The sequence below is a fragment of the Lissotriton vulgaris genome, chromosome 5 (assembly GCF_964263255.1).
Source record: "Lissotriton vulgaris chromosome 5, aLisVul1.2, whole genome shotgun sequence".
Classification (NCBI taxonomy): domain Eukaryota; kingdom Metazoa; phylum Chordata; class Amphibia; order Caudata; family Salamandridae; genus Lissotriton; species Lissotriton vulgaris.
Genome location: NC_141693.1, coordinates 550,515,114 through 550,542,052, shown reverse-complemented (window position 1 = coordinate 550,542,052; position 26,939 = coordinate 550,515,114). Strand labels below are relative to the sequence as shown.

The 26,939-nt window shown below is 43.7% G+C and overlaps 1 pseudogene; it reads right to left on the bottom strand.

Moving 5' to 3' along the window:
- LOC147711221 (uncharacterized) overlaps positions 1 to 3,061 on the bottom strand; it is a 156,929-nt pseudogene extending 153,868 nt beyond the window's left edge.
- Positions 3,062 to 26,939: the final 23,878 nt, after the last annotated feature.

Below are 26,939 nucleotides of genomic sequence, written 5' to 3'. Positions count from 1 at the left end.
CCCTTCCCTAGCCCAGTTCTGCTTGTCCCCTGTGCCTCTCATCCCAGTATGGAGCCAGGCAGGAGCCCCTCCTGTCTCCCTGAATGCCCACTGTTGTTTGCCGTACTTCAGCGTGTATTGTTATTTCACCACTGCCCTTCCTGGAAGATGCCAGATTTAATTGTGGGAGCTTGCTTCTAATTGCTGAGAAGTTTGCTTCTGATCACAGGGAGAGCTGCATTGAAGATCGGTGAGTCTCACCTTCTGGAGGAGAAGGTGCCGTTTCTGAAGTTACTTGACAAGATAGTAATTGTAAGGGGGCTTCATTCTAGCTCCCTCGACACCCATTACACCAGGAGTCCTGTTTCCACTACTGTAATTGTGAACTTTCTGCAATTTATTTAAGTAGCTTATACAGCGCGCAGCTACCCCCGAAGGGGTGTCCCGGCGCTAAGACAGAAGCTCAGGAGTACAAAAGAGAATCAGGACAAGTGCAGGACTAAGTTCATGACCTGGAGAACAGCCACTTTTTTAATTTACTGCGGAAGAGGGATTCAGACGGGCAGAACCTGAGGTCAAGTGGGAGGCAGTTACAGAGTTTGGCAGTCATTACGCCAAACCCTCTGCCGCCCATTCTAGATCGTCGGAAGCGTGGTACAATCAGGAGACGTAAATTGTTAGATCTCAGCGATCTAACTGATTGATATATTACCACTCGCTTTTTCAGGTATCCTGGCCCAAGACCATTGAGAGCACGAAAGGCGAGGGTGAGGATCTTGAATTGAATGCGGCTTGCAATAGGAAGCCAGTGTAACTTTTTGCAGTAAGAAGCAACCGACTGACGATAGGGGATATTACCAATCAGTCTAGCCGCCGCATTCTGCACAATCTGCAGACGTTCAATCAAATATTGAGGGGCACCGGCGTACAAGCTATTGGCGTAATCTAGATGAGATGTAATGAGGGCCTGAGTGATGGTTCTACGGGCGTCTAAGGGGAGGTACGGGAAGATCTTTTTAATCATGCGAAGTTTCGCAAAGCAAGCTGAGGTGACCTTGTTGATTTGCGCTTTACAAGAAAGCGAGTCATCAAACTGAAAACCAAGGTTGCGTGCTGATTGAACAGGAGTAGGCGGGGGGTTAAGCACTGTGGGCCACCACAGGCTGGGGGATATCAGAGTTTTCTGGTTAAAAAATAAGACCTCTGTCTTATCAGTGTTGAGCCTAAGGTGGTTGATGGTCATCCAGGCACAGATATTATCCAGACATTGGCGGAAGTTGGCAAAGGTGGAGTCAGAGTTTAGCTGCAGGGGCTCTAAGGGGTGAAAAACAACAAGCCTCGTTAACGCATAAATGGTCTTTTAAAGACCTGTGAAGTGCTCGGGTGTGGCTGTGTGTGCCCGGGAAGCTGTTTCAGTCCGGGCTGCCACACACGACGGGGAGGTGGGGTGACCCTTTGAGAGCCTGGCAGGCTGTGGGGTGTTAGAGCTCCAAGGAACATGCTGGTATGTTATTTCTCAGCAAAGTAAACCACATGAAAGTAGCAGTTATCTTGGAAGGATGAAAGGCGGAGTAGCCTTGCTAAAAATTTATCACATAGCCTGAGTTCCCACTTGGTGTACACAACAGGCGCACCAACCCACTGTGCTATAGGATACCAATGTTCCATACTCTGGGTCAATAGCAGGGCTAACCTTGGCACTGGTACGAGCGCCACTGTTCAAGAAGGCATCAAGTAACTGCCAGAACTAATTTTGATAAAACCAAGTGCCCAAAGGCAGCAGGTGGAGAGCAGATCATGGGCACAGAGCAAAAGGGGAAGAGAAACCAGGCATGTTACTTGCATATCCTAGAAATAGCAGGAGCGAGGCGCAATGCGCTATAAAGCACTATATGTCTGACCATCACTGTTATCACAGAATTTGGAACAACATATTAATTGCCATGTGCTCAGGGAGGAAATCCGCCCTTTCTGAACCTAGCTGTTAGTTCGTCTTATAGTCAATCAATCAGTGGTACATTTCTAGAGCGTTTCTGGTCAACCGTTAGGATATGCAGGCGCTGGGAAACCCCATTCCATCTTCTATGAACTAGCAACGCCATTTAACAGGAGCCTAAAGTAAGATTTAAGCAGGGATCTGCGCTTTCATCATAAATATGGGGTCAATTTAAATAAATGTGGTAAACGAGATGTAGTGTCGTCTTTTGCTTGTTGCAAAAATAAATGTGGATAAATACAGATAAAATGCTCAAAAAATAAATATGGATAAATACAGACGAAAATGGCATAAAAATAAATACCATAAAACCGGGAGCCCTAATTTTGATGTACTTGACTGTTTAGTTGTGGCCTTTATTTTCTGTGCTTTCTTGATCTGTTAGGAAAAAATGCATTTATTTGTGTTAATTGTTCTGAGATATTTTTTAGATTGCAATTACAGTTTTTTCGATAAATTTAGCTTAACCTTATTTTTTGTTTTTAAGAAAATATTTGAACATACTTACTTTGTTAGTTGTATCTTGGTTTTCTGAATTTTGTTCTCTGTTCTTTGTCAGTAGAGTATTCTGTAGTGGTAGGAGAAAATAAAAAGTAGATATGTATTAGTAATTTGAACATATTTGTTATTTTTAACATTTTAGCAGTTAGTTTAATGTTTGAACATACTTACTTTGTTAGTTGTATCTTGGTTTTCTGAATTCTGTTCTTTGTTAGTAGAGTATTCTGTAGTGGTAGGAGAAAATAAAAAGTAGATATGCATTAGTAATATGATCATGTTTGTAATTTTTCACATTTTAGCAGTTAGTTTAATGTTTGAACATACTTACTTTGTTAGTTGTATCTTGGTTTTCTGAATTCTGTTCTTTGTTAGTAGAGTATTCTGTAGTGGTAGGAGAAAATAAAAAGTAGATATGCATTAGTAATATGATCATGTTTGTAATTTTTCACATTTTAGCAGTTAGTTTTATTTAGTTTATTTTAGTTACTTACTTTTAATCCATAGAATTTTGGGTTCAATCTTGATGTTCTTGTAGGTGTAGTCGAATTTATCCAATGTATTTTCTCCTGTCGTTTTTTTCTTCATGTGGTTTGTGTTTAGTGTGTAATTGTTTATATAGTGGTTTGGAGTTAGTAATTAGTTTGCCATTGGTTAATTTATATTTTCAGTGTTTTCATTGGTCAGTTTGTATTTTTGAATATATGTTAGTTTTTTTTATATATAAGGCAAACGTAAAATAATTATTTTGTGTGTTAATTTGATATAACTTAATTGAAATATTTTATTTAAATTTTTTAAATTATTAGATGTTATATAAATCTGAAATGTCATTATATTTATAATTTGTTATGAGAGATGTGTATTTTGGTGTTAATTTATTTTTTATATGTTGGAAAGTATTGTTATATATATATATATATATATATAGATATATATATAAATAATTTCGATACATATAAATTAACGATAATATTGTTGACGGTAATGTTTTCTCGATATTTTTGACTTAGTGTATATATTTTAATGTAGTCGATATTTGAAACTTTCGATATGTATGTTGTCAATTTTAGTGAGATCGATGTTTATGTAGGTCGATATTGTGTATCCGATATTTTTGTATGTTGTTAGTTATGTATAGGATGTCGATATTATTGTGTTCGATAATTTTGTGCTGATATTTTTGTAGCACAATATTGTGTCTTTCGATAATATGTCAGTAATTCATTTGCAGCTGAACTAAGCAATTCTACCGTTAAAAAGTCAAAAATACCAAAAAAGGGTTAGGGCATGGTACACTGCACATAGTGACGAAACACAGATCTTTTCACATGCATGCATGTGTTTTTTTTACAGCCATTCTGGTAATAAGCAGTATGCAAGAGAAGTTTTATTGAATATATTAGAATGTACATTAATGTATACACAACCACTGAAATCAGCCTCTATTACAATAAATGAGATTACTATTCACCCACCCTGAGAGGGGTTAATAAAAGAAATTAGCTCAGTTATTGAAAATGCCTTTGTAGAGCTTGCAGAAGAAGGGATGGAGCGTTTGAGCTCCATGTACTGTACAGCAAAATAAAACAAATAAAAAGACTAATTAAAGCATACATAAACATGTTTGAAATATTACTGGTCTGAATTTGAATATATTATTCTGCCAATTATGTCCTTGTTCAGCAAATTGGAACATACAGCATTTCTCTTCCATTTGTGTTTTTGATATTTAGGTTGCCTAAGTGCAATTTATTTGCTATAAAAAAAAGTAGAAAGGGCCACCATTACCACGAGAACAAGAAAATGCAAAATGTGGATGAAGATATACATTAGTGGAGTGGGCACCAGGAATTAGAAGGCATGAAGCCCTGTATTTTGGGGGTAGCATGGCATTGGTGGTATATAAGTGAATGTCATCATAGTAGGGATTGTCGGTGCCATCATACTGAGTTTTGCGGCACAGTCAATATATTAATGGGGATGGAGGAGGGCTAGAAATGCATGAATTATTGGCAAGATAGCTGTTCGAGTTTAGAGGCCTGCAACAGAAATCTTGTTCTACCTGCAGTCACAGGTTTGAATTTCAGTGAAACCCTTCAGCCTAACATCCTTCAGAGGTTGATGAAATCAAAACCATTGAATTTGGAAAAGCAAGCACAAGTTCCACCTCAGTCACTAAGGAGTTGCCTTTCAGCGTATGAGTGCTACGTGCAATAGAATGTTATGGAAAAAGGTTAAGCAAGTAATGAAGCTACTGCCAGCCACGTAAGAGTTATGCACCCCTATATAATCATGGAACTCTTTAACAGGGGCAATATCCTGATTACAGGAAATTGCCGTCTAGGCTAGCAATAACACATTGTACCTATGTCGAAGGACTACTGTATTATATAGTTTTACAAGAACTATTAGCCCTTTACAAAAACATAGCCAACACACTGATAATCACAATATGGTATATTTATTTCACTTAAATTTGAGGAGGATAGTTAGAGGAAACACCAAGTATTATAACTAAAAAAAGTGCCTCCAAATTCACCATGCGAACTAATGTAACCATTGTAGAGATCCATGTGTAAGATGAGTCACAGATTTGAAAATTGGGAGTGCCACTCAGATTTTTATTTTTCTGGTATTGATACAATGAGTAAGATTAAATTGGGTAATAATTAACATCTGATTTCAATGTGAAAAACCAGAGAAATGGTAGACTGCATTATACGTATGTACTAACTAGCTATTGGTATCCAGCAAGTTACCTCGGAGTACCATGCCCAATTAAAGGCACACCAAGTACTGTCTTTGACCAGAGAATGTCATAATATTTCTATGTGACTTGTAATATGCAAGTTATGTCTGCTTTGGGGTACACTATTCCAGTCACACGGGAGTGACAGACTCAACACCAGTAAGCTTCAAGAAGCAAAGGACCAACTTAGACTTCACAGTTGCAGCTGTCAATGGGCACCTTAACTTCCCAGTCAGCACATAGGCCTCTATCTTTTCCTTGCTTGGACAAGTCTACTAGCATAGCCCAATGCCTCCTGAGTCACCCAAGACATCTTTAGGTGAGCCAGAAAACCAGTCGTGCAGTTCCTGCTGACCTGGGTTTGCTCCTAACAAGAGCATGCAAGTAATTGCAGACTAAAAGTTGTACTTTTACATGGCACAGTTGGGAATCTAATATAGGTTGCAGGGTATACTACAGGATATCCCCTCTCAACAGTCATGCCTTTGGAGCATGCATATATTGGCTGGTGATCTCAATACATTAGTACTGTCACTGACTTGTTTCAGACAGTTTTCCCCTATTCATACATGTTTACACATCAAAGCATACTGAAAACTGACAGAGTTTAATTCATCTTATTGAACCATGTTGGGACGGGAATGTCTCCTGCATTATATGCAATTGTGTTCCCTGCCCTGTGTCCCTGAACTGAATACCTGTGATCCAGTTTTTAAATATTGCTACTCACTAATCCAGTGCCAGTGTTCTCACATTGACCTAGGGCGGGTCTTCGACAATGGAAACCAAATAAACGCTTATAATGACAGGGCACTACTGTCCCGTTACGGATTTCATGTGTAAAAACGGTGGTGTTAGAATGCCATGGTTTGCGGATTAGTGACAGAAATGTACCTGTGAAACAAAATGTACATTTACAGGCCCGTTTACCTAACGTTCCGCTGCTCACGATGAACCGGGAATCCTGAACACGACCTCCTGCACAAGGTCAGGCGGGAACCCTATGGCGATGGTTCGGTTCGGGGCGTGCAGATGGGCGCCCTTTCAGTCCCGGCCATCTGGTCGCACCTTTTCCCCCTCAGCCATGCATGCAATGCTTCCTATGGGGCGACCAGATGGCCGAGCTGCTCTGGAAGTCCCGATGGGGGTTCATTAGCCTCCCCAATCCAGCCAGGGCTCCAGGAGGTCGGGCACCTCCGCGCCCTGGGTCCCCTCCGTCACTCAGTGCACACAGGTTACCAGAAAGAGGGTTAGCTTCCCACCGGATTACTAGGGGCAGGGTATGCCGGAACACCCCTCCTGGGCTGGTGGTTCTTTGGCAGTGACCAGATGGGCTATGCCCGGTCAACACCTCTCATTTGTCCGGGGGCTCCCTCATCCGGCCCACGGCATGGCAAAGTACCCGGGATGGGCTCCATGGGTCCTGGGCATTCCCCCCCCTGCTGGGCAACCAGGCCCGAGAGCTCTGGTGGTCCTCCCCGTGCCAGAGGCCCAGACGGGATCCATGAGCCCCCCGGGAAGCGGGCCCCGATCTCTGCAAGGGCAGGTGGGAACCCTACCACAAAGGCTCGGCTGGGGGGGCGGGCGTCCTTTCGGTCCCGGACATCTAGTCGCACCTCTTCCCCCTCGGCCATATGGTCGCCACAATGCTTTCCAATGGGGTGACCAGATGGCTGGGCTGCCCTGGAAGTCCAGATGAGGGCTCATTTGCCTCCCTGATCCCAACCAGGGCTCCAGGAGGTCGGGCGTGTCCGCGCCTGGGGTCCCCTGAGTCTCGCAGTGCTCATGGGTTACCAGAAAGGGGGATTACTGGGGGCAGGGTATGCCAGAATACCCCTCCAGGGCTGGTGGTTTTTTGCCAGGGACCAGATGGGCTATGCATGGCACATGGCCTGGCAAAGTGCCCAGGAAGGGCTCTGTGGGACCAGAGCAGTCCTCGTCTGGGCCCGAGAACTCCGGCGCTTCTCCCTATACCTGAGGCCCAGCCGGGGTCCCTGTGCCCTCGGGAAGCAGAACCCCAGAGCCCTGCAATGGCAGGCGGGAGACCAACCACGAAGGCTCGGGCTGGCAGATAGGAGTTCTTTCGGTCCCGGCCATCTGGTTGCACCTATCCCCTCTGCCGGCTACGGTTTGGAAGCTGGGACCAGGCCCCGGGCTTGAGCTCTGTCCAGCGGGCCCCAGGGTGTGGGAACCACCCGTCCTGCAAGCCGTACGCTGGGGACGGGGGCCCACCGGGGCCCGGGAGGCTCTCCGCGGCCTGGCTAGGGTTTGGAAGCTGGGACCAGGCCCTGGGCTCGAGCTCCATCCGAGTGGCCCTCGGGTGTGGGAGCCCCTGTCCTGCAAGCTGGGCGCTGGGGACGGGGCCCGCCCAGGGCTCGGGGAGGCTCTCCTCGGCCTGGCTAAGGTTCGGAAGCTGGGACCGGGTCTGGGGCTCGAGCTCTGTCCAGCAGGCCCAGGGGTGCGGGATCCCCCGTCCTGCAAGCTAGCCGAGGGTCTGGGTACTGGGGGTCCACCGTGGTCCAGTAAGGCTCTCCCCAGCCTGGCTAGGGTTCAGAAGCTGGGACCAGGCCTGGAGCTTGAACTCCGACTGGCGGGACCCGGGGTGCGGGAGTCCCCCGTCTTGCAAGCTAGCCGAGGGTCCTGGTGCTGGGTACGGGCGTCCCTCAGGTCCCAGGGAGTGCTCACCCCGGCCTCGCTGCTTTCAGAAGCAGGGACCCGGCCGGGGAGCGGGGTGGCTAGTAAGTCCGCTCCGCTGGCGGAGCGGAGTTATCTGCCCACCCCTAATTTAAACATGCTTGTTTTTATAATCTAGACAGCATGCTGAATCCTGGCCCAATTGATAATAACAAAAAGTAAAATACCACAGAGAACAAATTAGTATTTGTAAGTCAATGCTCTAATATGAGCAATAGGCCAAAAAACATGATAAACAACAACTGGAGTATTCTGAATGAGGGTAATGAGATGAAATTGCTGAAACCCTTATTTGCCTTCAAGCGTAATAACAACATACGCAAGAGCTGAGTCAATACCTGTAGGGAAGTTGGCCTCATGAGGCAGAGTACCCTCTAAGGAGGAAGAGCACTGGGTAACAACAAATGTGGAAACTGTTCCATATGTGACAATTGTATTGTCACAAAAATACTTACCTATAATGGTTATACAATCGCATCTAAAAGTTTGAACAACAGTAGAAGCAGTAATGTGGTGTATCTTCTTCGTTGCCCATGTGGTTTGGCATATGTAGGCGAAACTGGTAGGGAACTAAGACTTAGGTTGTTGGAACACAGGTCAGCTCTAAAAACGAACAAGCTGAATGCCCCTCCAGTAGACTATTACACTTCACTGAAGCATAAACATACAGAGTTTGACTGGTTCATAATTGAGAAAATAACATTATCCAGGAGAGGAGGAAATGCAGAAGTTAAGAAGAAAAACAGAGAGCAATGATATATTTCCACTTTGGATACAATACTAAAGGGATTGAATACCAGGGAAGACTGGATGAGAATTGCATTTTAGATAGAGTAGGGTTATCTATTACTCCAAACAAACAGGGGACGGTTAATGGAATATCTGGATTGTAATATAACACCAACATTCTTCCAATTATGGCTATTTTAAATAATATATATATATATATATATAATCTGGACTTCTATCAGTGTATATAGATATATAAGGTGCGTAGGTATAGATATGGACAAAGAGAGTCTTTTTTGTCTGTACACAAACTAACAATAAGGATTGGAGAAGATAGGCAAAACATTGAAAGAAGATGTCGCTGGCCTTTAAAGGAGGCTAAAAGTGGTATCTAACAAAAAGGGATAGTTAAATAATAACTTCCTTTAGAAAACAGTTATTTAAATAAATAGCAAGATATACCCTTATATTCTGTACGAAATATTATAAGCTATAAATAAATTACTCTCAAGGTTATAACCTGCTATTGGGAGGAATTCAAATATGGCGCTGTCTTTCCTGCATCATATTTGTTACGTTGATGAAAATGTGCACAACTGGGCACAAAATTGTACCTCGACATGCGTATAATCTGTGTACATGAAAATAGACTGGGCAAGAAAGCCTAAGTAAGTAAACTTATGATTTATTAATAATACCTTCTTCACTATAACCGGGAATTGCAAATGTATGCAACGTATATAAATATGCAGCATATAGAAGGTCAAAAAACTAGTCTTCCTCATAAACATAATTGTCAGAATAAATGACAGGTCAGACCAACAGTTTATATAAATGAGAGATAAAATGCGTACATAACGATAGCTTATATAATTACGACGAGGAATTTAGAAATGGCGATAACCATTGACTTGCGTATCATGGTGAAGCTTGGAATGTGTTAATAAAGTTTTTTCAATAGAAATTGTGACACACACCCATTTACGTAACGTCAACAGGATGCACATAGCAGGATAAAAAATGATGGTGCACTGGGGTGGCTCATTTACGGATGAACCACGATCGAGAAAGGCACCAGGAGTATCGGATTTCGTTGGAGCAAAAAGGTGAGGACTATTGATTCTTGTGCTAGAACTCGCACTCCTTTTAAACAGGATTCAGATTAGGTAGTTGGGGCGCCTTACTAGAGAGCTCCGATATTATATAAGTAATACTGGTTTATCAATGAGGCATACCTAATTCCGGGCATTGTTAAAAATGTATACTTGGCTAATGTCACGATTTTACTGATAGGATTTTAACTGTCCATGGAGGGGCTGACCACCCCGGTCTATCATTAAATATAAATAGCAATGAAGTATGATAATTGCAATCTGCAGGATCTTAAGATAGCCTGAATATGCCCTTGAAACATTATAAATATATGTTTCATAAATGTAACCTTATATCGGTTTATATTATATTTAGCCATGAAAACACGATCCTGATGCCAGGGAGATGGGAAAATTGACACCCGCTATTTGTATTACATATGGTGAGAGATGTCCATTTACAGACCGAAACGTGTCCCGCTTTTTAAATATTAATAATACATGACTGATAACTAAGCCACTCTTTAAAGGTGAGGACAGTTTAAAATACATCGTAAGAGAGTATGGCGACACCTTCGTGAATTATTAACTAATAATATAAGTAAATCTATGATGCTAATAAATTCTGGATAGCAGTAGATTGGGGTAACACTGCCTGTAACTTTCTCCACCATATAAGGAGCAGTAAAATTGGACCATCATTGAATCATAAAGCAATCTACCTATATGCTCCAAAATTCTTTGACCATTTTAGAAGGTAATAATAGCTGGCTCTATTGAAAATGTCCCAGTGAGCTATTACCAACATTATAAACTTAGTAGGATCAAACATGATGGGTCTTCTTTAATATTCCAGAATTTGTTGACACACCATTTTTTACTCCAGCTGATCTGCAGAATCTTTCACTGGAGTTCAGTTGCACCGGTGAGTTGCAAGAGTTAGCTTAAGGGAAGTAATGAGTGTCTGATGTGGTGTGTTTCTCTAAACAAACAGTTTGTGAGTGGATTGTTTCTCATGTTGAATAAGTTCCCAACTTGGGAGGATTGGAGCATTTATATAAGTTGTAAATTGCAAATTGGATATTTTCAATGGATTTTGATTAAACTGTGATGTTTTATAAAATGTTTCAAAGATTTTAATAAGTAATGAGTAATTTTTGCTTAGATCAATGAAGTTCATTGAAGTGATGCGTATTTTCTTTTATTTTACCTCACAATAGGTGTGATTAATGGTTGATATAAGATCCATTTATTAAGGAGAAAATATCTATGTCCTGAAGAAGGTGGTCCTATTGTGAATGTTCCACTGAAAGGAGTCAACGCCTAGGGGCCCATTAGGATGACGGGCAGACTTTGCCCGCCCGTCATCCCATCATAAATCGGGACCGCCCGCCATCAGGGCGGGGGTCCCGGGGGTGCCATTAGGATGTGCCCGCCACAGTGGCGGGCACATCCTGTATTTTCAGCATTGTGGCGGGCGGTGCTCTCTGCACCGCCCGTCACAATGCTGAAAATTGAATTGAACATTGTCATTTGCAAAGCGGCAGGCACCACGCGGTGCCTGCCGCTTTGCAAATGACAATGAAGGGGGGTACCACAGGTACCCCCCTCGTGCACCCCCCACCTGTACTTCACTCTGGGGGCCCACAGGGGGCCCCCAGAGGGAAGACCGCGTGCCTTCCTGAGGCGGCATCGCCGCCGCGGAAAGGCACTGAACACCACGCATCATAATATGTCTGGCGGTGTCTATTAGACACCGCCAGCATATTATTCCTTTTCCGCCCCGGCCGCAAGGCGACCGGGGCGGAAAAGTGGCGGGCGGTGTTTCCCTCCGCAGCGGTCCCCCCGCCATTGTAATGTGGCGGGGGGAAAGGGTGGCGGGAGGGCATTTCTGTTGGGCGGATCGCCACCGCCACCATGGCGGTGGCGATCTGCCCGACATCCTAATGGGGCCCTTAGTGTTTTCCTGGTGTTAAATTTGGGTAAGTCAGCAGTTAGTTATAGACAGGGAATTTATACCCATGCTTTGTGGTGTCTATATTGTATCCAAAGTAACATTTGGAAGACAAAGTTGATTGTCTTCATGAATTCTCCTTTGCAGATATATGAATTCTGTTTTTCAGATATATGAATAATTGTGTTTAGGAATTTATGTGTTTTTAAATGTTTAATGTTTAATGTGAATTCAAAATATGTACAGTTTTATATTGATTTAAAAAAATACATTTGATTTAAGCATTCTGAGTGGATTGATATTTCATATTTGTTTGGAGTATGAATGTGGTTGCATATTTAACGTGAACTGTTTTATCTAGGTCTTCGCCACGGGAACATTTATTTTTAACCTACAAGCTTTTGCAGCGTTTCTGAAGTCATGTGTGGTCAGGAGGTTAAAGGTGAGTAACTGGCGGTTGTTTTTATAATGTGTTTTCTAGTGAACTGCACAGCACTGGTAGAATTGTGATTGAAAATTGGAGAGGGTTTGAGGGTTTCTAAAATCATTTGGCGGTTTGAAGTAATGCAGGTGTGCCAGGCACGCAGCAAGGGAAAGTCCAGAGGCCTTTAACTGTGTTGCCAAGGCATCAAGATTTCCTAAGGTAATGCCACTTCAGTTACTGTGGTTAGAGGATCCTTTTACCTGTGAACTCTTCCAGTACCTGTGAACGTTTTGTCATCTAGAGGCCCATAGTCACCTCTCCCCGTTCAGATAGCCTCTCTCATGTTTAGGTCTCTTGACCACGGTCTACTCTTCAGGCCACAAGTCATCTCTACAGGACATAGGACAGGTTCCTCTGAAGCAAGGGAGGCATCAAGAAGCTTGATGTCAGTCAGCTTTTCCTGCTACCTTCTTGTAATTCTAATGAATAGTCAGACAGGACACCTGTGCACTACCTAGCTCCATGGAGTCACTGTCATTCACTTACTAATATTTCAATGAGAGTCCAAGGCACAATCCGGGCACATAGGAACGGTGCAAGCTTATTGGCAATAAACGCACAAGAGGAAAGAAATGGAAACTACGATTTTGAATAAAACTGAAAGGGTTAAAAAACACACAGCACTGCTTCCGGATAATGAGTTATGTCATGATAACCCATAACATAACTCAATGCAGTAGTCAGTCAGATACTTGTATAGTGCTATGGTGTGCTTTTTGTGTAGCTTTTAAAAAATAGTAGTAACACTATTGGAAACAAAATAATCCACTCTTTAAAAATTAATATTGTTTACGGCAAGATCGTGGCTGTGTAAGGTGCTGCCGCAAACCACCCATCTATGGCTCCATAGATAATTGTTAAAAACTCGGCTTAATCCACTCTAAATGTCCATCTTTTACAAAAAGAATAGTTGGAAATGGCAGCTTGGAAGAACGCAGGCGGGAATTATAGAACTCGCTCACTTGGTGATCCCAGCAGTTCTGAAGATCCTGTCCGGCTGTTGCAACGGCAGATGCCAGCTTCGGCTCATCAGCATGCCTCCCAAGCAGCTCAAACCCCCTCGGGACCATGGAAAGTGTGGCGCTGATGGAACTGGAGCTTGAGCCGCGGGGACCCAGCGCAGCCCCCTTGCGGTTCGGAAGATGCAGATCGGGAGAAAAGCAGGAGAGGCTACTCCCGCAACAACAGGAAACAAAGAGGCAGAGGCGTGGAAACAGAAAGGCAAAGATCAGCGTCTTGGTGAGGAGGCGGGCCCTGTCAAGCAACTAGTGATTCCAGGAATGTTTTCTGGTTGTGGGAGAGTGGAAGAGAAGGGAGATGCTCTCAATGGTAAAACTGTGCTGGTGCCTGCTGCGGGTAACAACAGCCTTCCACCCCTGGACAAAGTGAGTACGGTACTGGCATCAAATGCATCTTTATGTTTGGGTCAAGGGAGCCATTACAGGGGTGATCAGAGGGCTCTGACTGTACCATCATGATAGGCAAACATGAGAATAAGGAGCAGGACATTAATGAAGGCTTACTAGCTAACCCTAAACTTTTTCAGATACAGCATAAGATCGGGGGGACCCCGGAAGGGGAGAGAAATTATTTTCCCTCAATGAAGACTCTGAGGTATGTAATGCCAGTGAGAATGAGGTATCAGAGCTCGAGGGTTTAGAGATAGACTCAGACAGCTCACTGTCTAACCCCAGCACGCAATAGCTACTTTCCTCTCAGACACGAAGAAATAGAAATAAAGGCAGAAAGTAGCAGGAAGCCAGGCAAACTGAGTCAGATCATAGCTGGTCCAGTCAATTAAAATGGGAGTATTCAACTACACATTTTGGAATCGAGGATGGAGGATTGGAAGCAGATGACAATGCACAAGGGGAAAATAATATGCTTTCTCAACCAAAGTCTTCAATGGAGACATTTCCTTCAATGGGTATTTAATACTCTACTCTCAAACAGATCCAGATGGAAGCTAGACAGGAACAGAAGAGGGCCCACCATGCAACGAAGAAGCTGCAAGGGGCCGTCAGGAAAGTAAATAAAACATGCACAGAAATCGCTGAAAGAACTACAGTGTTGGAAGAGCATGTTGTGGCATTAGAGGATGGAGCTGAGAGCACTGTCCAACAAGTCACAGCAAATGAATCATGGATGACAGATGCCATGTGGAAGCTAGAAGACTTTGAAAATTGCCATAGGTGCAACAATTTAAGGCTAATGGGTATACCAGAAAAGGCGAAGGAGAAGACATCAGAGGATTTGTGCTGCGCCTGTTGAAGGGCGGTTTCCCCGAATTAGCGCATTGGGACATGGAGGTGCAGCGAGTACATCACTTTCCACTCATGCTCAAATAAAGGAAGGGGCAGAATGACGTGAATGATAAACCAAGAGCCATATTAATATTCCTTGGCAACTTTCTTCTGCAACAAGCAGTTTTTGATAAGGCGCGGCCTGAAGCAAGACACTCGGCTGAGAGACAGTCCTTCGTCAGGCCGGATTTCTACCATTCTACTGTGGAAAGAAGGTGGAGGCTTCGACAACTGATTACTCCCTTCCAGAAGATTGGCTGTGAGGTTCAATCTACTGAGTCCAGTCCGGCCCAAAGTCATTCATCAGGGAAATATAAGGGTATTTTCCTCTGAAATACAGGCACTGGATTTTTTATGAGAAATATCTGGGATTTCAAATCAGAAAGAACCTGAGGGCTGATGAAGTTGGACAAATATTCACATTGTTTTTTTTTCTTTCTTTGCTGTTTGCTTGGTGAGTTTGATGGGTGGTGGCGGGAAGCAGTATCATGCAAGAATCATCACATGGGTCTTCACACCTTTTTTGCCTAGAGGTAGGGGAGGAGCGGGGGTTTGGGGGAGCAGGGCAAGGATTTTGTGAAGGGCTGGTCAAACTGGTTGATTCTTATAAAATGGCTCCAATAGCAATGAGGTCTTCGCTTAAACTTTTGATTAAGACAAATGGGAATGGGTAATCTATGAATTGCAATTTATGAAAGATAACAACCTAGGCAATTCAATGCTTAAGGCTCATGGAACAGTGACAAAGGATAAGAAATTACTAAATAAATCCAAAAAGAATCAGTGACTTAAATTTTATTGACACAATAGATAAAAACTATTAAAAAGTTGGTTCTCAAATGTTATTAGCCAACTACACAAATTAATCAAACCATCAATACATGAAATCACAATATAATTAAAAAATCACAATTAAAATTGAAAAAATGAAAGGAGAAGAAAGAGGGTGAAAAGAAAAGGATAGAAGTGGCAAAAAGGATTTTCTCGACGCTCGTTTCGGCGACCAGCGCCTTCTTCTGGAGTAGCCGCAGGTGATCTGATAACAGAGAATTATTAAAAACGACATAAGTGACTTTGTTTTACAATTTTAAAAATCATAACATTTTTTAACATGCTAAAAATTCATTATACAGAGTCACTGACTAGGATCAACTGAATCTCAGTAAGCATCTCCATATGTCACTTAGTGACCATGTAACATACAATTCCTACAAGCAGATACATCTTAACATACGAAATACTATTTTCATTGCTCATTGTGATTTGTTGTAAACAAGTAACCTAAAGGGCCCATGGAATAGAAATTGGGAATAAAGGGGCTCACTTGTAGAGCTAAATTCTTGGTGGGCTCACCTTAAACTAGATTTCATATAAGGATCTATGGTCACTTCTATTAGCAAGAATGTATCTGGTATACTTACTGCCTTTGCAATATTCCAAAGGTAGTGGTTATATTTGAGGAATACGGAAATAAAGTGTATTAACTAAAAAAAGGGAAAAATAACATAATTTATAGTAGATTCCATGGACTTACAACGGATAAACGGAACAAATGAGAAGATTGTTAAGCAACTTACAAGTTTAGATATTATTAGCCAGGTTATTTTAGGTGAGCTTCAGTCTGACGAAAACAATGCTTCGTATCCGGGAATTCTTTTTCCCCTGGAGAATCCTTTCTTCAAGATAGAATCTATAGGTCCAAATAAATGTTATTATTTACTCGATTTAATGTATAATTATTCAGACATAACCTCCTTGTTATACAGGTCAAACGTTTAAGGTTCGTTCCGTTTGGGTAATGCGGTCAACATGCGTTTGAAAATCATATAGTTGACTTGTACTCCTATTTTATTTATTCATTATCCAACAGTTTGGTTTAAGAAGAAAGGGTTGTACTAATATTAATGAGCCATCTTATAAGGAGAATTTAAGTTTCTATGATTCTATATCCTACTCTGGCTAAGCATTATTGGCCACATTTTTTAGTTGGCGAAAAAGTATGCAAGGTGGTAATGGATTACCTTCTAGTGAAATGGATAGTCGAAGAACTCCTGGTCGCAAAAGGTATAATAGGGTAAAATGTTCTAGAAAAGATCAACATTATGGCATATATGAGACTATTTGACATTTTCTGAATAATTTTGTCCACCATAAGCTTGGAAGGGTATACTCAGATGTGAGTCCCTTGCTCATTGCACCATCAGGATTCAAGCAAGCCGGGCCGACGACGGCTGAAATGCCAGAAACCGCTCCCCGGTAGCTTGTTTCCTTCCCAGTATAAGAATTGGCTTGGTAGTTTGGATTGCCCTGTTCCCATCATGCACTGGGACAGGAACAGGCTAATTTGCATGTAGCCAGGTTCTGAGCTGGGATGGTGCAGTGAGCTAAAAAACAGTGATGGATCAAGCCCTGATGTTTGGACTGGGTAAGAATGGTCTGCTTAATTCAGACACTCTGTTCATCACCACCCCCTTTTCTGAATCATTTTATCCAGAAGAAGGCGCTGGTCGCCGAAACGCGTTTCGAGAAAATCCTTTTTGCCCCTTCTATCCTTTTCTTTTCACCCTCTTTCTTCTCCTTTCATTTTTTCAATTTTAATTGTGATTTTTTAATTATATTGTGATTTCATGTATTGATGGTTTGATTAATTTGTGTAGTTGGCTAATAACATTTGAGAACCAACTTATTATTAGTTTTTATCTCTTGTGTTAATAAAATTTAAATCACTGATTCTTTTTGGATTTATTTAGTAATTTCTTCTCCTTTGTCACTGTTCCATGAGCCTTAAGCATTGAATTGCCTAAGTTGTTATCTTTCATAAATTGCTTTTCCCTGACCTAGGAATTACTATATTCATATATTCATGGGGTCCTTGTTACCTATAAATACATTAATCTATGAATTGAATCTGTCAACATTTGTGGATTAAATATTCCTCAAAAAAAGTGCAGGGCTAATGTTCGGTCTATGGTTCAGTATTTGACGGGAAACATCCTTTACAACGCAACTTTTACCACGCAGTGCCTTTACGACGCAACTTTTACAATGCAAACCATTACAACGCATTGCGCTGGGGGGCGCTCCAGGATAGGGAATAGGTTTAATTTACTATCCAACACCTTCCCTACTATCCACGGGGACTGGAGTTGGAATAGTAAATTAAACTATTCACTATCCAGCGCCCCAAATCACTATGCGTTGTAAAGGCATGCGTTGTAAAAACCGCGTTGTAAAGGCATGCGTGGTAAAAGCATGCGTTGTAACGTCATACATCCGTATTTGACGATCTTGCCCTTTTTAATTGGCTAAATACGGAGGTTGTTGGGTGGCCGCTGCCTTTAATTATCTGTGGAGATTTCAATATAAATATGAGTGGTAATAATAGCAAGCTAGGACCAAGTCTATATTATGATCGTAAACCTAAAGGGGGTCATTAGGATCGCGGACGGACTTGAGTCCGTCCGCGACCCCAGAGTATGAGGGAACGTCCGCATGGGCAGCGGCATTCCCTCTGTGCTGATTAGGATGTGACCGCCAGGGTGGCGGTCACATCCTATATCTTTAACATTGCGGAGGGTGCAGCTTCAAGCTGCACCTGTCGCAATGTTAAAAATGCATAGAATGCATTTGTATGCAGAAAGCGGCAGGCAACGCGCGGTGCCTGACGATTTCTGTATACAAATGCAGGGGGGTACCATAGGTACCCCCCATGTGCATCCCCCACCCACCTTCACCTAGGGGGCCCGCAACGGGCTCCCGCAGTGAAGATACATATGCTTTTCCTCGGCGGAAAACCCGCCACGGAAAAGCATCTTTTGAAGCCCATCCTAATATGGTGGACGGTGTCTGAGAGACACCGCCACCATATTAGAGCTTTTCCGCCGCAGTTGTAAGCCAACTGCGGCAGAAAAGCTGCGGTCGGAAACCAGGACCCACCAGCCATCCTAATGTGGCGGTGGGTCTTTGGTGGGTCCGCTGCGGTTTTTCCGCATCCGCGGAAGCACCGCCGGCCCAGAGGATGCGGAAATTCCGCAATCATAATCGGCCCCTAAGTCTTTAAACCCTTGGTCAATGTATGCATGACACACAGACTCATTGATATCTGGGCCACGCAAGAATCCCAAGATTTAGGATATACCTTTTTTTCCGCCCCACACCAGTCACACGTTAGGCTAGACTATTTCTTTGTGTCTCAGGGGCTTTTGACAAACTGACTGATTTTCTAATTTACACACATAATGTCTGATCACAATCCGCTAGTCCTTAAAATTTTTATCCTCAAAGCCTGTGTCACCACAGTGGACCTTTGATAGAGCTCTTCTGTACGATGAGGAATATATTGCACATATGGGGATATGGATTCCTAGATTCATAGCAGAGAATAGGGATAGCACTCAAGTGGAGGTGGTATGGGACGCTCTACAAGCTGGGATAAGAGGGAAAACATAAAGGTATGGCTGGAGGTCCCAGAAGAAGGGGAAACAGCACATGCAGGAACTCTATAGAAAGTTAGTTGAAGCAGAAACACAATTAGTAGATGTAATTACCAGTGGGGGGGAAGTGGGGCGGGCACAATCACATATGGCATTAGCAAAGTCTACAATTCTAGAAGTCTCAGTGAGCAAAGCGGCAGGGAAATATGCCGCCTGGCGATCCAAAATGTATGAATGCACTGAGAGAGTAGGACACTTGCTTACGTTGCGCACTAGACAATGGGTGACACAGGGGGAATGCTTGAAATTGAAGATCCTCGGGACTGGCTAATTTCCGAGCCTTCAGATATACGGGCTGCCTTTCAACGATTCTATCAACGGCAGTATACTGAAGACACTAGTGGTAGTGAAAAGGAAATTCATGATTATATAGCAGGGCTTCCAGGGGAAAAGTTATCAAGGGAAGAAAGAGAGGCGCTGACGGCACCATTACGGCAGAGAAAATTGATGGCGCTATTAGGTCCTTGGTAAATGGGAAGGTGGTAGGTACTGATTCCATCCCGGGGGAATTTTTATAAAAAACTGGCTCCTTGCCTATTGGAATTAATGGAGGATGTATTTTTAGAGGCTCAATCTGGTCAGGGGGCATCAGACTCATGGGGATTGGCCAATATTTTGGTTTTCCCAAACAAGGGAAATTGGTTAAGGTGCTGGGGCCCTATCAACCTATCACAGCGCCGCTTTCGGAGAACCTTAATCCACCCTAATAGCCCACTGCTCACTTCATGACAACAGAGATAGACAAAATTATCTCCATCGCCAACCCCTCCTCTCACGCCTCCGATCCTATACCGGCCCATTTAGCCAAAAAGCTCAATCTCTCTCTAGCCCCACTCTGGACCAAGATCATTAACAGCTCCCTTACTACTCGAGTCATACCGGACTGCTTCAAAGTCGGCCAAGTCACGCCTCTACTGAAAAAAACGGGTTTAGACACTAACGACTTGAACAGCTTCAGACCCGTCTCCTATCTTCTTCTACTAGCCAAAATCTTGGAAAGGTGCGTTCTCCTCCAATTGACTCAACACAAAGACAGCACCAACCTCTTAGACACCCACCAATCAGGCTTCAGAAAAGGTTGCAGCACAGAGACAGCGATCCTCGATGTCATTAATGACTTACACAAATCACTTGATGCAGGCTAATGCTCCCTACTCATTCTCCTGGACTTATCGGCTGCCTTCGACACAGTAGACCATAACCTACTCATCAAGGTACTCCATAATAGGGTAGGAGCAGGTGAGGTGGTCCTCAAGTGGTTCTCCTCCTTTCTCCAGAACCGCAGCCAAAGAATAAAGATTAGAAACATTTCATCAGACCTTCACTCCGTTAGCAGAGGTGTCCCCCAGGGTTCAGTTCTATCACCTCAACTGTTCAACATCTACATGGAACCCCTCACCACCATACTCAAAAAGTCGAACATCCCCTTCCACCTCTATGCGGACGTCACCCAGATCTACCTTGAAACATCATCCGTTGATGATATTCACAGACTCAATGACACTCTAGGAGTAGTCCAACACTGGCTATCACAAAACCATCGGAAACTCAATAAAGACAAAACAGAAATCCTCCTCATCTCTAACAAAGAGGAGAACCCCCAAATCACAGAATGGCTAAAAGCAATCAACGCTCTAAACGTCAATCTCACCCTGGCGAATTCTGTAAAATCGCTCGGAATCACCTTTAACCCCAAACTTGACTTGACCAAACACATTAAGAACACCGCCAAGAGCGCCTTCCTTAACCTGAAGCTTCTTAACAAAATTAAACCCTTCATCCCGCCTAACGACCTCAAACATACCATTCAATCCCTGGTGCTCTCAAGACTAGACTACGGGAATGCCTCCCTCACAGGTACAGCAACATCCCACCTAGCACCTCTCTCAGATCTACGCTCAAAGCAGCGGTCACCATGGTTACCGGAGTGAAGAAGTTTGATCACATCTCACCCGCACTCAGAGAGCTAAAATTGCTCCCAATTGAAATGGGTGCCAATTTCAGAACGGCCTGCCTCACACACAAAGCCTTCCACACAGGGAAACCAGCCTACCTGGCCGTCAAACTCAAGAAGGCCGGTCAGACAAGAAGCCTCAGAAGCTCCATCACTCTACTCCTCATCCCGCCGAAAATCCATAAACAAAAAACTGTGTCATGATCCTTCTCTAGAAATGCCCCCAAAATCTGGAACTCCATCCCAGTTCAAGAACTACCCCCTTCTTCTTACAATTCAAAAGACAACTCAAAGACCACTTCCTTAACCGGTCTCTCCCGAATGGATAACTGCGGCTGTAAAGCTTACACCTGCACTTTTCAGGACAGAATCACTGCCTCAACAAGACTTATACCTATTCCCCTCCTGGCATGTGCTCATTACTGTGACTCAGTGTCTTCCTTCCCTGTATTAATTATTCATCCACTCAGGACTTCCTATTACGCCTTGAATCAATGTGTGTATGACCTCCTAAAGATGTTGCTTTAACCCATGTTGTGAAGCGCTCTGATACCTTTGGGTTTGGCTAGCGCTATACAAAACTCTACAATAAATAAATAAATAGTGACGCTAAGGTATATGCTAAGAGTTTAGAGAACCCGCTAGCGGTCGTGATTAAGAAATTGGTCTCACCAATTCAACATGGGTTTGTCCCCGGCCAGAGCACTGACGATCATGCTCAACGGGTGATTGCTCTCTTTGATGCTGCAGGGATCAGCAGAGACCCGATCGTGGTAATCCTGCTAGATGCAGAGAAAGAGTTCAATAGGGTCTCCTGGCCTTTCTTGTGGGCAACGCTTGAGAGCAGAGGGCTAGGCTAAGTCTTTATCAAGGCCATCGCAATAATGTATAGCAACCCGGTGGCCAGAGTATCAATAATGGGGGAATTATCAGGCACTGTTTCAATTAGTAGGGGGGCTCTTTAGGGCTGTCCATGCTCCCCCCTATTTTTTGCCTTGTATATTGCCCCATTAGTAAGGAAGATTATAGACAAAAATCAGATTTTAGCAATACATAGTAATGGGGGGAGCACTAAGATACTGGCGTATGCCGACGATCTAGCAATTGTGACTCCTAACCCACTGGTCGCACTAGAAGACATTGAAAAAGAAACTGAATTTTTTCACACATATCAGGCTATCAACTTAATTCCAACAAAATCCCAGTTGTTGTTAGTAAGGGACTTCATAAAAATTACCCACGGGTAGTACGGAAGGCAACATACTTCGGGGATCTACACAGTGGCTTCAGCAACAGCGAAAACACCTGCTCCGTCTGAAGCCCAAGAAAGCTCAGGTGAAGGATTACAATTTAACTCTGGAGCCAGTACTACTTCACCACCTGCAATGCACTGTTGACTTAAGTCACCACTCTATTACATCACCAGCTCACAGCCTCTGACGTATTGCTTCATCCAGAGCCTCTTGTGCCTGCTTCTCCCTTCTGCAGCATTTGCCTGCTTTTTCCTCCTGTACTAAATAAACACTTGCTCCCAGCTTATCCCCACAGCCTCAGACTGATCCTAAGTCACTCATCATCCCTCAAAGCCTCAGTCAGGATCTCGCCCTTTCGCTATCACTCTCCCCTCTTGCACCGGCCACGTGGTTATAGATGGGACTGACTAGGTATCTAGGGCTTCATTTGCAAGGTCATGCAAGGTCTTTGCAATCCAGTGCGTCATTTCTTTGTGATGCACCGGCACCGCAATGCGCCTGCTCCTATCTGCAAGGCCACGCAAAGTCATCCTGCGTGATCTTTCAAGACCTTTCACACATTACTCAGCGTGAAAGGGGTGTTCTGTGGGTGTTGCTGTGGGTGTTCTAAGTAAAATACTAATATGTTAGCCATTGAATAAGCCAATGATGGTGAAAATTATTTTGGCATTATGTGATACTCCACTTTTAGCATTGATGCAATTTCAACAACTCAGTTGTACATTTGGTGGAGTTTGTTTTGGACTCAATGTGCCAATCTATTACATAGCAATTTCCAGAATCTTTACTTTCCTCAAAAATGTGTATGTTCTCAGTATAGCTTAGGGGAGCAGCACCAGTCATAGCTATAGGTTTCACAAAAGTAGGATGGAACTCAATTATGAGGCCTTACCGGCACTTTTGCACCACCAGAACGTCACTTTTTTGATGTTCCGGTGGTACAATGTGCCAGGGCATATAATTATAGAGCCACGTAAAGCCACTTTACGTTGCTTTTCAGGGCCTTATAGATATGTTCCCCTTTCATGCAGAAAACTGCATGAAAGGGGCGTTCCATGGGTGTTGCTGCAGGTATTCCCACGCATCATCCATGGAACCTGACACATTGACAAATTTATAAGAAATCATGAACTTGGGATTACGTCACAACCTAACGGCAACCCAGGGGTGGCGTTAGGGAGGCGCAACGAGGAGAAATGTTTCATTGCTTACCTGTAATCTTCATTACCCCAGTTAAGGTCCTCCTTGTCCCGGTCCTTACAGATGTGAGGCAATCCTGCCTCCCGATAGGCTAGTCTCAACGCTAGAATTTCTTTTATGTTTATTATATAAACCTCTCCCACCCACCGCTATGACTGTTATCAACAAGAACAGACAAAACCACAGAAGGAGGGAGGGAAGGAACAGGACTGGGATAAGGAGGACCTTACTCAGGGTAATGAAAATTACTGGTAAGTAACAAAACATTACCCCCTCATATGTCCTCTTCATCCCAGTCCTTACAAAAGTGAGGACCTCAGAAGCAAAAAACACCAAGAAAACGCATGACACCAGATATCCAAAGTTTGATCAAAAACAAGATTAAGACACAGCAGCATTCATAACGGCAACAGTAAAATTGTCCACAGAGGCTTGCAAGACATGAAGGCAATAATGGCAGAAAAAAACATAGGATGGGACTGCCAGATAGCCACCCTAGAAACTGCCTGGATAGAAACACCAGCCGCCTCAGCCCAGGAAGTGGACACCGATCACGTACAATGCCTCTGAACCTGAGCCGGAGGAGGCAGAGCCACAGATTATAGGACTGGCAAGCTGCCAACGCACCCACCGACTGATGGTGGAAGTAGAGACCTTGCGCCCCTTAGCCACACCACCACAGGATACAAACAGGGCAGGAGAAAGCCGAAAACCCGGGATACACTGGAGGTCAACTTGAAGGGGTCGGCGAACATACAAGGTAGAACAAAAAAGAGCATATACATCCCCAGGAAAATCAGGAAGAACCACCTCCTGCTGTAAATGTCATTTGGAGGAAACTTCAGGGAGAAAAGTCGGATCAAACTGCAACACCACCCTGCACTGCAAGAACTGCAAATAAGGAAAGTAAACAAGCAAGGCTCCCTGTTCACTCAACCGTCAAGCAGAGGTGATGGCCAACAGAAAGGCCAAATTAGCAGACAACCACAGCAAATCCGTCTCCAACAAAGGTTCAAAAGGGGCAACTGGAGACCCAGCAGAAAAGTCAGCAAATCCCAAGAGGGCACAATCACAGGAGTTACCGGACGACAAAGCAGAAAACTCCGCAGGAGCCGACCCACCAAAGGTGCAATACCCTCCAAGGAGGCCCCCAAACCCCAACACACCAGGACAGCAGCCCACTGAGCAGACAAAGTGGAAGGGGAAAGATCTTTAAAAAAACCATCCTTAAGAAACTCAAGAATAGAGGCCGGATCACCAACCACATGATCCACGCCATGAGAGGCACACCAAGTGACAAAATAACCCCAATGTTTACTATAACTCTTAAGAGTAGAAGGCCTACGGGAAGCTGGATATCACAGGCCACCAAGGAAGAACAACTCAAAGACTCCAAGGTCAAACGTTTAAGCGCAGGCCATCAGTTTTAATTTACGGAAACGAGGCAAGGACAGAAGTGGAAATTGATGCGGAGACGGGATCAAGGGAAACCGGAAAAAACCCGCCCTCGGACAGCCGCATCAACAGTGGGAACCAAAGGCGGCGAGACCACAAAGAGACAAGGAGGCGGAGAAGGGGGGGGAAGGCATACAGAAGGCCTGAGGACAACCCCTTGGCGGTTCAAATAACAGCGAGCCACCTGATTGTCAGTACGAACCAACAGATTGGACGCCTGGAGGGGAATCTGAAAGAACAGTATCTCCTGCCAAATGTCTGCCAACTACCGCCAATTCAAGGAACGGGGACTGTCCGATCGAGACCACAGCCCCTTGGCCTCCAAAGACCCTTATGAGGCCCTCCAACCCCAAAGACTGGCATTGGTCATCAGCAACAGGGGAGGAGGAAGCTGAAAACAGACCATCCTTTTTAGTTTGGGAGTGCAAAGGCACTAGTCCAAGTCCTGAACCAAAAAAAGGGTGAGAGGAACCAGAGAGTTGTATCCGGCATGGGAGAGGTCTTGCAGAGACAACAGATGATTCACCAAAGGCTTGGGGTGTAGGTGAGTCCAGGGACCCACATCCGTGGTCGCAGCCATCAACCCCTGGACCCGTAATCAAGTCTGAACGGGAGCAGACTGGCAACTCAGCAGTTCCAGCAAGATGCTGCAGGGAAGAGATGCAAGCAGGAGGGAGAAACACCGCCCCCAGCAAGGTGTTGAAAAGTCCCCCAATAAACGTGGAGAGAAACTGGCTATGGGGAGAAACCATGTCTGACTACACTAGTAACATTATAGCGTGAGGCAGATACATTGATGATATTCTGCTTGTGTGGCAAGGATCCAAAAGCCTCCTGAAACAATTCATTGGCTCACTCACCCCCAACAGATGGGGAATAGAAATAATACACACCATCTCTACAACTGAAATTGAATTTCTAGATCTTACCATCTATATTGAAAACAACTGCAAAAAAAAATACACAGAAAACCGACGAGTGCGAATTCGATACTCCATGCCTCAAGTAGTCACCCCAAACATACCATTAATATCAGAGAGCACTACTGAACTGCAGTTCTACCAAAGACTACATGGTCAACTCAAATAAAATAACTAACCGCCTGAAAACTCGTGGCTACAATACACAAGCCCTTAAGACAACTCAAAAGAGATATGCAGACATTAAAAGACAACAACTACTGCATAACAGTTGCTCTGAAGAAAGAAAACCAGTGGTTCGGTTCTGCACAGAATACAACAATGGTCAACAGTATATCCGTAAAACATTAAATAAAAATTGGCATCTGCTCAAAAAAAAATCAACTATATCAAGGGTACTTAATGACAAAGCTCAACTTAGTTTCTCAAGAAGTAGAAACCTAAGAGATATCCTTTGTCCATCCTTCTTGGATAGCAAAACTGAATCAAACACGTTTTTGACACAACCACAGGGCTTCTACACCTGTTCAAATTGCTCTGTATGTAAATTGGAGCGATCAAAGACAAAGGAAATGGATATAAACAATCACAAGCTCAAAATAAAGGAATTTATAAACTGTGAGAGCACAAATACTATCTATCTCGTCTCCTGCCCATGCAATCTGCATTACATTGGGAGTACTATAAGACCTTTAAAAATTTGCATCCAAGAACAATACCGTAATATCCACAAATCTGACATCCAACAACCAATAGTGGAACATTTTCTACGGTATCAAGAGCACCAACGTAACTTCACCTTAGTAGGTCTGAAGAAACTAAAACAACATAAACGAGGTGGGATGTATGACGTTACAACGCATGCTTTTTACCACGCATGCTGTTACAAAGCAAGTATTACAACGAAAACCTTTACAACGCATTACACTTGGGGGTGCTGGATAATGAATAGTTTAATTTACTATTCCAACTCCAGTCCCTGTGGACACTAGGGAAGGTGATGGATAGTAAATTAAAACTATTCCTTATCCTAGAGCGCCCCCCAGTGTAATGCGTTGTAATGGTTTTCGTTGTAATACATGCGTTTTAACAGCACTGCGTGGTAAAAGTTGCGTTGTAAAGGTTGCATACCACGAGGTGGGAATTTGGAATCGCGCCTCCGACAAGAAGAGAGTGCACTAATT